We start from the raw sequence: 12,667 nt of genomic DNA on the forward strand, positions 1-12,667 counted from the left end.
TTTCTTATCTCACTCCCCGATTAAATCTGCTCTTATCACTTGGCATGACAACATCTAGTTCAGTGTCTATGTCTTGACAAGATGTCCTTTCACATTTCCAGCTGATTCTTTTGCCACCTTTGCTTTGTTGTGTGTTCTGGGTTGTGTTATATCTGTGAAGTTTTCTCTGTCAGATTTTCAAAGTCTTCAGGACTGGTTTCCTGGATGCCGTCTTGATTGAAAAGGATTTGCAGCTGAAAATTATTATTCAAAATGTTTATTCAGTAAATTGTAACTCCTCAGCCTGGCACTAAATAATTCATGATCTTTTCTCCGATAATGCTGTTCATGCCACAGTGTTTAGTTGTATAAAGTTTAGTTTGGGGGAGTTCAATGATGAACGTTTGTACATTTTTTCTGTAACCTCTTTGATATTCACATCTGCCTGTTTTCAGCAAATATTTTTCACATATGCCATTATTTCCACCCAGAGTCCAGAAGTACATTAATATGAAGTCTTATGAGTATTTTTACTAAGCCTGTATCTGAAAGGCCAAGGGAATGCAAATCTTGTGGACCAGTCATATGTTTTGCCTGCAGGCTCTAGAGATTTTCACTGATGTGGCATTTGATTATAGCATTTGTTTTTTTCATTTCCTAGAAAATGTTTTATATGTATGTAAGAGTGTACTTTATAACAATAAGGGACTTTATTGAACAAAACATTATATGGCTCACCTTCATCGCCATAGGGTGGAACACAATGTGGGACTCCTGGGTCATCGATTGTCTTATAGTAAGAAACTCTCTTGACACTGTTTCCTCCCGAGGGGGTCTTTGCTGGGTCAGGTTTTACAACATATGCTGCTTATGCTAAGGTTGTTTACAGCAGACATCTAAACATTCAAATCGTCTCGAGAGGCACCCGCTGACTGAGGTTTGTTCCACAAAATGTGATAGTTTCAGGGAGGCTTGCACACCCCAGTGAGCTGTCAACTTTTGTTTACCAAATTTCAGTACTGATCTATGTACTTTTAAATAAAACATGAGAAGGCAACCTTTTTTTCAGAGTATGTGTATTTGTTAACTTTAGGCTTTGGCATTTTTCTCCTGAACTTTATTATTGCTGAAACTGAAAGTCTAGTCAATATCATAAAATAAACCCAAACGGGAATTCTTTTAATTGTATAGAAACATCTGAATAATAAAGATTAGCAACTGTGTTCTTCATAAGCAAAAAATAGTAATCCAACCAGCTATAAAGTGAGTGTTTACAGACGTATACCCTCTTATGTCCATTGTTATTATAGTCCTCCTAAATCCACACCTTCCAGAGTCTTTGTAATGTAATTCCTCTCTCTCGCTTTTGTTATTATGCAGAGGTTGCAGAATTATTGGCCGACCCCACTGTCCTTACATTCTTACAGTATAATCAGCATATTGTGGATAAAGGAAAATAAATCATGTTTCACACCTCATTAAGTACTGTTTAGTATTAAATTAATTTAAGCTCTTGTGAAAATTCAGTACATTAGGTGGCCATATGCGTTTTTTACTGGTATTAACTCTCATAACTGTCCCACCGTGCAGTTTTCTGTCTGTAGTGGGTTGATTCTCAGATCTTTGTCTTTACGTGTTTGTACTGTGTGCTGTGGTAACACGCTCTTTCAGTTCAGTTTTCTGTGTGCTCTTTCTTACAATATTCCCCACCATCTTTACTGCGATAATTTTCTCCCTGGGGATTGGTTCTGCAGTGGTGGTCCTGTGTGACATGTTGGCAAAATCACATATGGCAAATGACGCGTTTTTTTCCATCCCTACAGTACAGTGATAGAAGTGTATCTACGTTTTGAAAAATATCTAACGCATGTCTGTAAATTATGTAAATAATCGACACAAAGTTATATTGTACACATGTTTATGAAATTTTAAAACGTCTCAAACAAAATGTGTAACACGATCACCAATGTTCATCAAAATATCTTCTTTTGTTTTCTGCAGAAGAAGGAAAGTGATAAAGATTTGGAATGACACGAGCGTGAATAAACAATGAAAGAATTTATTTTTATACTGTTTATACACTCTTTACTACTCTTTAGATCAAAAACGGTCATGATAACAGTTAAATGAGACTGAAACCAGTTAGTTAATATTTGATTTATGTCTGGATTTGCATCTTCAAGAAGAGTGTGTTTAAATACCCACTCCTTTCCGTCTCACTCGTCTTACAGAAGATTAGTGTCTTTCTTTTCATTTCACAGGTTTCTTGTTCTTCTTCATTAGAAAAAAAACATGTCAAGAAAACCTCTAATTGCAATGTCATGTTAGGGAGATTCTGCTGTTTAATGCTGAACTTCTTGTGCTGCCAAGCGCCAACATTGTATTTTCTTACCTGGCCTATTTCCGTTGCATGCATTTGAACAGTTACATAAGTGCTATGGCACTCTTGGATTACTGTAGCATAGTAGTGGAATCTCTTTAACCCCTTATATATCAAAGGTTTTCCCTGAACGGGTTGGAACTGGCGACCCTCACATAAGCAGCATGGCTCAATAACCATTAAGCTATAAGAAAATTGCATTTCATCTTGTTCGGTTTAGCTTATTTTGCAGGTGTTATCGTTGGAATAACAGAATTAGGTTAGAATTTAGAGTTTATAGTATGACATTGTGGTAAAGGCTGTCATAACACACAGGTACAGATGCGCTGTGATGTCTCTTGATGTGATTCTATCTCCCTCCTTTCAAAGAACTCTTTATGCACGATTGCTATTGCATTTTAACACTCCACCAATGAATAATTGAGGTCTCTACACACAGACGCCTCATTACGGTTCCCTAAGAGCTGCCACATCTCTGAAGACCTGCCAACGGCTCAGTGAGATTTAGAGTGGGGATTTCATGCATTTAAATGCGTGTGCTCGGGGACCATCACAGTGGCACTGTCAATGCAGGCTGCTGTCGGGGGAACCTTGACGATTTGCCATACTGTCAACACTAGTAATGGGTGAGAGACCCTCTCAATAACGTGGTACCTCACATAGTTAGTTGTCAGGTGCTCTTGCTGGTGTTTATATAATCCAGTCCTTGTGCATGCAGTTCTCGAGTGGTTTTCACTGCATTGTGGACAGACAGTGGTGTTGCCTTTGTAGATCTGTGTTAGAGCATCTTGTGTTCCGAAACTGAAACCATGTCCAAATTTGCTGTTTTTCAGGAAATGGGAACAACGTGGAGATTTTAGCAACATCTAGCGGTAAGGTTGCGAATAGCAACCAATGGCTCACGCCGCGCACCCCTCCCTTTCAAAGGACTACGACGGCTTACACAGGACAAAGATGTCATCGTGTTTTTGCTTCTTTGCTGAAGGAGATTACATATTTACGAAATCAGATACGAGGATTCGAGAGGACAGAGACGATAGGCAATTATAGATGAATATATATATATATATATATATATATATATATATACATATATATATATATATATATATATATACATATATATATATATAACATTATATTATGAACTGGAATGTGAAAACCCTCACATTTTAGCACAATAACAACATACCAATATAGCTTCCGGTGCCCTTTCTATAAAACATGAATACACCCTTATCATTCTCTATTGCTTTAATTCAAATAAAGTATATTTGCTTAATTAAAAATAAATAAAATATATGTGAATCGCAAGCAGTCAATAAAATCAATAAAGCATTATGAAATTCTGGATGACACACACACGCATGGATCATCCCCCATACATGGTTTGTTTGGGCAATTGTTTATTTCTTTCATGGTTGATAGCCTGTCTCCTGATGAGACTTGTATCGTGTATCAGCAGGTAATCAGGAAATGCTCTGCAATATTGTCTTTCTGACAGCTGCTGTCTAGAACGGAAATAGATAACTCTCATCGCTCAGTCAACTTTCTGTCCTTCTCACCTCGACTCCCACTTCATATCTGTGTTGATGCATTTCTCACCATCGAGCGGCTCTCAATGCTCAATACAGACTTCACACTAACCTGTTTAAATCTATGTATCCACAAATCGAAGGAGATTGTTTACTCATTTGGAGAATATTGTAGGCTTGCGTTTAATGTGTATGTGAGTGGATTTATCAGCATAAGTTAACAAACACATTATTCTTCATTAGCACTCACATTCATTGATTTTATTGAATGATCTTTTAACAAGCAAAGGCATTTGTGAATAAATTGTTTTTATAAATATGGTTTAGAAAAGATACCATTTTGTCCGCCGATACAATATAAAAAAAACACTCAAAGGTCTAGTTCATGAAATTTAGCGGCATCTAGAGCTGAGATTTCGAACCATTGGCTCACTCCATCTCTCCCTTTCAAAGCACTTGGATGGCTAACACAGATGGCTGACACAGCTCTAAGATGTCATCACATTTTTACTTATGCAACTTTATATGCAGCTAGTCTTATCTTTGTGAAGCTGCCTTAAAACAGTGCGTATTGTGAAATGTGGTGTAAAATCATTTTTATAACTAAAGGTATGTTGTCAATTTTAGTTTATTTAAATAAGACAAATTACTTATTAACGTAAAATTTGATCTCTTTTTATACTTTCAAGAGAAGCTGGAGGTAATCTCATCTGCTTTACTTTGCAGCGAATGCATCCACCTTTATACCTTTGTTGTTCTACAGTATAAAAACTACCCTTGACCTCCTCTATTGTTTCATCAAACAGAAGCCACACAACGGTTCTGCCTTTGGCTCGCATTTCCTCCCACATAAAAGCTTCAATGGTCTTTGCTCATTATTCATTCTCTATTCCTCTTTTGTTCAATATGGAAAATGAATGCACTTGTGCAAACTATAAACTACAAGGTAATTAATTGTTCTCATGACCCTTTAAAAAGAAGTTTGTACAAACCTGGGTGCTTTTGTATTGGGTCATAGGGTAAACATGCTAAATAGCAGTGTACTGTATGTATTATCAAGTTCAAGTTTCATGTTTATTTGTCACATGTACAGATGTCAGTGACAGTATACATTGAAATGCTTTTGTGAGCGCAGGTTGCAGAACAAGTAGATGTACAAAAAAAGCATGAATGAGGTAAATGTATTGAACTAAGATGTGTGTACAAAGTATGCAGGTATGGTGTAAGGTAAAATAATAACAATTTCGTAATAATAATTGTGTTTGAGAATTTACTTTCTTTTGCTTGTTCCCTTTGTTTTCAGAAGACTGAAACTGGCTTTTAAATATGCTGTACTGCATAAGGTTGTTCCCTTGGGTCTTTGTTACTTGTTTTTTGAAGTTCCATGCGCAATATTATGATACGTTCTGCATCAGGTTGCGAAAAACTTATCACAACTCACTTGTACATTTGTGTTGTCCGTCACTGGGGAAAGATGCTTACAGAGAGTTGCTGGCTGTATTCCAGTTGGTATTTGGCTTAGTACAGGTGTTTATTACGGTAACTTTTTAGCAAAAATATTTAGCTAATTAAAAGTAATTAGTTGCTGATTTTATACTGTGCATAGTAAGTTTGCTCAGTATGTCAATTTTCTGGCACTTAATACCATGACCTTGGCTGCTCCTACAGTTTTACACTCTACCAGCTGCAGGAAGCCATAGTTCTATGATTATTCTAGGCTTACAAAAAAGTAATGCAAAGGTATCATTGTTGTCTGATGGCATAAATAACTAACATCATAGTACTGAAGGATTAACAAAATTTACACACCATGAAATGTTTGGTACTTCACATAATCATATTGTATCTTTTAGAGTAAATACAGATATGAAATTACCATTTGAGATATTATTTCAGCTTTATATTATAATCGATGTATAACACAAACACAAAAGGACAAAGGAAAACTTCATATCATATAATTCTGGTGTATATACAAAAGAAATAAATGGTACATGAAAACATGAAAACATAACCACATCGGTGGTTTCTTCTCTTCCTGTTTGCATAGGACTTTATATGTGAAACCGCATGAGTTGGAGTACCTGTTGAGACTTTGATATGAAACTCAATAGGGAGGTCTCTGGCCTGTTTTTGGACCAAATAACATACATGAATATTTATCACAACGCTGCTCACCTCTATCGCTAACAGTGATATATGACACTATTGTGCCGATGGAAAGCTGATTGATAATGTGCACTGCATTACTAATTTATGGGTCTAAACTGAAGGCATTAGTTCAGGGTTTTCTTTCTTGTTTCCATCAGGTGAATAATGGATTTTATTTAAACAGGTGTTGTTTCATCATCATGTTACTGTTCCTCACATTTTAGCAACACTGCAGATGAATTGGCTCATATGTGAACCCGGGCCTCTGGCTTGTATAGAAGAGCAGCAACTGTGCAGGGATCATGACTACAAGCCTTTGGGTTCCATCATGATCTTATTTTTCCATCTGTTATTTTCAGACACACACATCATCGCGCAAAAACGCTCTCTTCTTGGTATGCTGGTGTTGCCAAATCAACAAAGCTACGAGCTACACATGGGAGCTGGATTACCATTATTCCTGCCTGTGCAGTCAGGTCCATTAATCTCAGTTCCCTCACAGGAGTTCCTTACAGATGTTAGCTGGGTTACGGCCAACTGGAGTTGCAGTTAGGAGGTGCGCTGGGCGCTGGTCTAGTGATGCTGTTTCATTGTAGTTTCTCAAGCAAGACATTCTGTGTCACTGTGATGACCTGTGCCAAACAAACCCTGGCAGAAACCCCAGAAAGGCTTTTCTCGTGGTCTTTTGTTTGAAACTTTTGTTTTTTGCACAAAGGGAAAATGGGATTATTTCATGTTAAATGACTTTAATACTCTCCATTAAATGAGAGTCACAGAGATATAGAGAGGCATGGCCAAATCTCATCAATACCCTAAAGTGAGATATTCACTTAAAAGTTTTCACATTTGGCCATAAGAGTGTAAATTTCAAGGGACAGTTCACCACAAATAAAGTATCATTTGTTCACCCTCATGTCATTCAAATTATGATATTTCTGTGGAACATAAGAGAAGTGTCAGTGTAGTTTGGTAACCAACATTCTTTAAAATATTTTTTTGAGTTCTACAGAAGTAAGAAGGTCATACAGGTTTTGAATGACATGAGTAGGCCTAAATGATGAAATAATTAACACTACAGACTACACTCCCCATAATCCCCTGTAACCGATCATCCCATGATTGCACTCACACCTGTACCTCATCCCCAGGGCACTATATATTCCATGTCAATTCTTGTGTTGTTGGTTAAGTCTAGTTGCATTATGCTTTGCCGCGGATATACTTGCCTGTTGTGTAGACGTACTTGCCTGTTGTGTAGACGTACTTGCCTGTTGTGTAGACGTACTTGCCTGTTGTGTAGACGTACTTGCCTGTTGTGTAGACGTACTTGCCTGTTGTGTAGACGTACTTGCCTGTTGTGTAGACGTACTTGCCTGTTGTGTAGACGTACTTGCCTGTTGTGTAGACGTACTTGCCTGTTGTGTAGACGTACTTGCCTGTTGTGTAGACGTACTTGCCTGTTGTGTAGACGTACTTGCCTGTTGTGTAGACGTACTTGCCTGTTGTGTAGACGTACTTGCCTGTTGTGTAGACGCACTTGCCTGTTGTGTAGACGCACTTGCCTGTTGTGTAGACGCACTTGCCTGTTGTGTAGACGCACTTGCCTGTTGTGTAGACGCACTTGCCTGTTGTGTAGACGCACTTGCCTGTTGTGTAGACGCACTTGCCTGTTGTGTAGACGCACTTGCCTGTTGTGTAGACGCACTTGCCTGTTGTGTAGACGCACTTGCCTGTTACGCACTTGCCTGTTACGCACTTGTCTGTTGTTTAGACGTACTTGCCTACCGCTGGATGTGACGTGTTGTTAAGACATACTCACCAGTGGATGAGACCTGTTGTTGGATGTTACCTACCTGTGGTGTTCGGCACCCACTTGGATGTTACAACAATGTATGATGTTTCCTAAATATGTCATCGCACATCAATTATTTGATCTAGAGGGAAGGTGTTAAAATGCACACACTAAACTCTTCAGATTTCATGTTTAAAATCATGTCATTTTTGTGTATTGTTCACTTTTCCTCTTGCTTGACTGCATGTTAAAGCCATCACTATTATTTACATTTACATTTTAGGCATTTGGCAGACGCTTTTATCCAAAGCGACTTACATTGTATTATCCTATACATTTTACATAGGTATTTGCAATCCCCTGGGATTGAACCCACAACCTTAACGCAATGTTCTTACCACTGAGCTACAGGAAAGCTATTATTCAGTGCCAGAAGAGCCATTTGTAACTTCATTTATAGTTTATCCCATATTGTGTTGTGTTTTCCGGCTCACCATGCCTCAGAATTTTGGCCTGCATGTCTGTAGTTATATTGTGCACTTTTCAGTAACAGATGGATGATTATATTTGGAAAATATTACAGATTACAGCTACCATAACATATTGGTTTAATATTTGGCATTTGTTGCCGTGACCATTTGATTTAGTCAGTAATGACTTTCATAGAATGGATTTTTCAGTTAATTTACATTCAATCACTTTACTACCCAAATCTGTCTGTTCTCTAGAATATAGATGGAACACGGTGGGAGATGTGCCTGTCATTAGACGTGCCTGTCAGGGGATAAAACTCTTTTAAAATGTATTGCTCTTCCTATCTATTTATCTGTAAAATATGTTGTAGGGTGGCATTTTATTTTAAAATGCATCTTTGGAGTCTCTTTAAGACCTGTCTGAGCAAATCCAACAATTTGTTATACAATTAAAAACAAAAGCAAGAAAAGTTTGTTGGGCATTAACAGATGGTAATTAACATTTAAAGTGTTACTGTAGCTTTCCTGAGTCATGAAGGGGTGAGAATACAGAAGTTGACTGAATCTGAACCCTGGTTCAGTAGAAAATTACAACATGCATGCCATATGGAATACTGCGGAAAACAGAAAGGCAGTTGTATATTCTCCTTTCAAAATACCCTTCTCTTTCACCTACTTTCACTTCACAAAAACAATGTTTTCTGTGTTACCTTTCACCACTGCGAGTGAATCTTTTGAAGCTAAAGTAAAGCCTACTGTATATTTAAAAAGGAAAGCCTATATGAAATTGGCTTCTATCTCGTAATGCTATGCTGTGCCCTCTTAAACTGTGTTTTGCATAATAAAGCAAAAAGCCCACACATTAACAGTAAAGTTTACAATGCTCTAAATCTGGTAAGAATTCCTGGAATGTGATAACTGTTTATAGATTATAGCAGAGATATCGTATTGGAAACAAGTTAGCATTTCAGCACTTCCGGTTCAAATTGCCTCAAAATCAATGTTTTTTTTATGGGTGTATGGTTAAGAAAACCTCTAAATATTTTCATATTTTATCCAAAGACTAAAACACACTAGTTTTAACCCACCCGTGATTTTCAAAGCTTTATCGTGTCTTAAAAATGGCTGTTGCTAACAAGTTGCTTAAAGCAACTAAATCCCTAAACGGCATCATGCATCTAAATCTCACATATTCTTCAACATGAACACAGATCTCTAAAAACGTGGATGGATATTTATTAATTACTTACCAGGGAACACGTTTTTAATAAAGTTTGAAACAGTTGTTTGAGGCTTGGTGGTGATGACGTTGATATCGACGTTGATATCGAGCGACCGTATAGTGTCGTCTATTTATAACATCATGTTAACTTTTTACTTCTGGCTTCAATTTATGGTATTTAGGTTTCATATATAAAATATTGTCGCATCTTGATAGACACAGATCTCTAAAAACGTGTAAGTAAATCTTTGTTAATCACAGAGCTTGTTTTATGCAATCTTCCACATGTGTATAAGAAAATAGGCTTTCTGACAAGGGAACCACCCTTACGAAAGGAAAATATATTTTCCAATATATTGCAATATATTGTTGTTTTGTAAGGGCAGTGTCGTGCCAATTTAAAAAATATATAATCTCTGCAAAACTCTAGTTCAAAAGTCAATATTTTCTAAAGGGGGTTCTCTAAAACAACTTAAGCTTGTAATTAACTGAAAAAGAGTATATTTATTATAAAAACTGTAAAATAATAAAATATATTGGGTTTTGTCATGCATTTCAATGGCAGTTTTGTCTAATTTAAATTTTTTAGTCTTCTTGAGGCCCCCTTAGAAATCAGCTTGGGCTCCTGGTGGGCCCCCTGTTGAGAACCACTGATTTAGGGTATATTGTATATTTCATCAGTTCATGCATTACTGAGGATAAAACCCATGAGTATGGCATAGCTGCACCTTTTGAGCTACAGTAATGTGTCAACTTCAAACCAATGTATGAACTCATAAGACAGTGGAGCTCTGTCATGTTAATTCTTCTCTTATACATCAACGCTACTATAACAGCTGAACATTGCCATTTTAAATAGACATCCTCAAGGCATACAGCATGGGTAATGCTTTTCTTTTGTCATGTTAAAAGGGCTGACATTGTAAAAATAGGGTAATTTATATAAGCAGGGAGGGTATCAAATGATCCAAACTGTCCTACACAGGATGTTGCATAAAATTACTTGGATTACTGTGCAATAAATGTCTTTTCAAGGGAAGAAACAGGAAATAAATGTCTATCTACACTGCGAAAGAGCAAGGCGACAAAACCAAAGCATTCCAGTTGTAGACAACCGAAGCATGGCTCCGTGAACACACAAAAATGAACCTGTGAAGAATACAGCAGTGTTCCGCTCGCCAAAAGAGTTTTTCACAGCTCGACACATTTCTCAGTGTTAACTATCAATCTTGCACATCTATCTCAGATCTGTTATACTGTAGTTGATCTGGTCATTTTGAACAAGAGGGCTATTGATTTAGCTGTCATCCACATTAGCTTCTAATAAATTTAAAGCTGACTATATGAAGGTGTCGGTAGCGGGGGTCTGTATTCATGGCATGTTAACAGGCAGTGAAAGGTAGTATTTCTGCTGTATGGATTTATTGAGGGCGTAATGTTTGCTTTAAATGGTTTTTAAGAGCTTTTATTAAACATTAAGGTTATTATGTGTAGCATGATGTGTATGTGTTAAACTATTATGAAATATAATCAACGGAAGCTACTTTATCAAGACAGTTTATTGCTGGTAGTTGCAAAGCATTATGTGCAAATAAACTGTTACATGATGGTACTTTAGAGCACTTTGCAAGATGTAAGAACTGACCCAGAAGCACTTCCGGTTTCGTTTTTATTTATTTTATTTTTAAATCTTACATACGTAATTTTAGCTAAAAGATATGCCTTTAACATTTTGATTTGTGTATAAAGTGCCTGTTGGTTGATTTAGAATAAACTTAAACAGGGACTTTCTTCTGGGCCAGCATTGTTTACGTCTTCCAAAATAGTCTATATTAATGATGAACAGTACAATACCATGTGCTAAATATGATGCATTATGATACATTTGAAATTGTGTTATTTTGGTGAAAAGAGTTCCTCAAGATTCAAATAGAGAAGGTGGAGATCAAACCTTTTTTTTGTGGCGCTTGAGACGGACAGTTGATGTTCTGCTTCACTGTTAGTAAAGAGGATAGTCAGATGTCACGATCAATCTGATGAAAGAAGTGTGACAAAGAAACGACTGAAAGAGTAGTGAGAGTCTTTCAACCTCAGAGAAAAAGCTGATTGCGCAAAAAACACAAACCCAGAAGGCTGTCACTAGAACGGTCTGTAAAATAATAAATGAAGAGCAGCTCATCCTCCAAATTCCTTAATGTGGTTGGCTCATTTAAATGAAAGGTGGGACTTTTCCGACAGCTGTCATTGAGTGTTGTTTCGTCTCAGTGCTCTTTCTGGGATTTAAATGAAATGTGTTACTTTAAATAATCACACATCTGCTTATCAATACTGAACATTCCTCATCCCCTGAGCTTAAGATGATTCATGTGAAAAGTTCAGTCGTTCATTTGGCACTTAACTGCCTCTGAGGGGTCTGACTGTACATCAAGGTTAATTAGCTCTCTGCAATGTCGAATTTCCATCAAAAGCAGATGGAAATGTGTGTAATAAAAAGAGCCATTACAATAACTGCAGCTCATTAGAGCGCTTAGCTCTCAACGATATACGGGCGTCTCTAATGACTGGTTATGAATTAAGAGACAGTTTTTCTTGAGTTCTCCCTTTACGTGTCACCAGCTAATAAGCGCCTCACAATCACGGTGAAATGAAATAGAATCCAACGTAAAATATAGCAAACCAGCACAACAACAAAACATGTATTTTTATATCTTCTGAATCTTGTTGCGTGGTCACACAGATTAAATGGTTTTCACCATGGTGCCATGGTGCTGCCAAAAATAAGATATTCTAAAAAGTATTTGTAGTAAATCCACTTCCAGAATTGATTTTTAAGCCCTACTTGATTTATATCAGCATGAAATAATATATTTAAAAAAATATTTTCTGTACAGAAGATTAAACGGCATCCTGGCATTATGGTTCCCATTTTTTTGCAACATATAAATTTAATCATATTCAATGTGTATCTCTCTGCTTGCTTCGACATCATGGTTCCTGCATTAATTTATACTGTTAGCAGAAGTCTCAAGACTTTGCATGTTATTTTCCCATCAACCAATTAGTTTGTGAATATGTCCTTTTTCCTCATGGCTTTTTACAGCTCTGGTAATTGGCTAATAAAAATATTCTGGAAGT

Source organism: Triplophysa dalaica, chromosome 8 (genome assembly GCF_015846415.1).
Source record: "Triplophysa dalaica isolate WHDGS20190420 chromosome 8, ASM1584641v1, whole genome shotgun sequence".
NCBI classification, from domain to species: domain Eukaryota; kingdom Metazoa; phylum Chordata; class Actinopteri; order Cypriniformes; family Nemacheilidae; genus Triplophysa; species Triplophysa dalaica.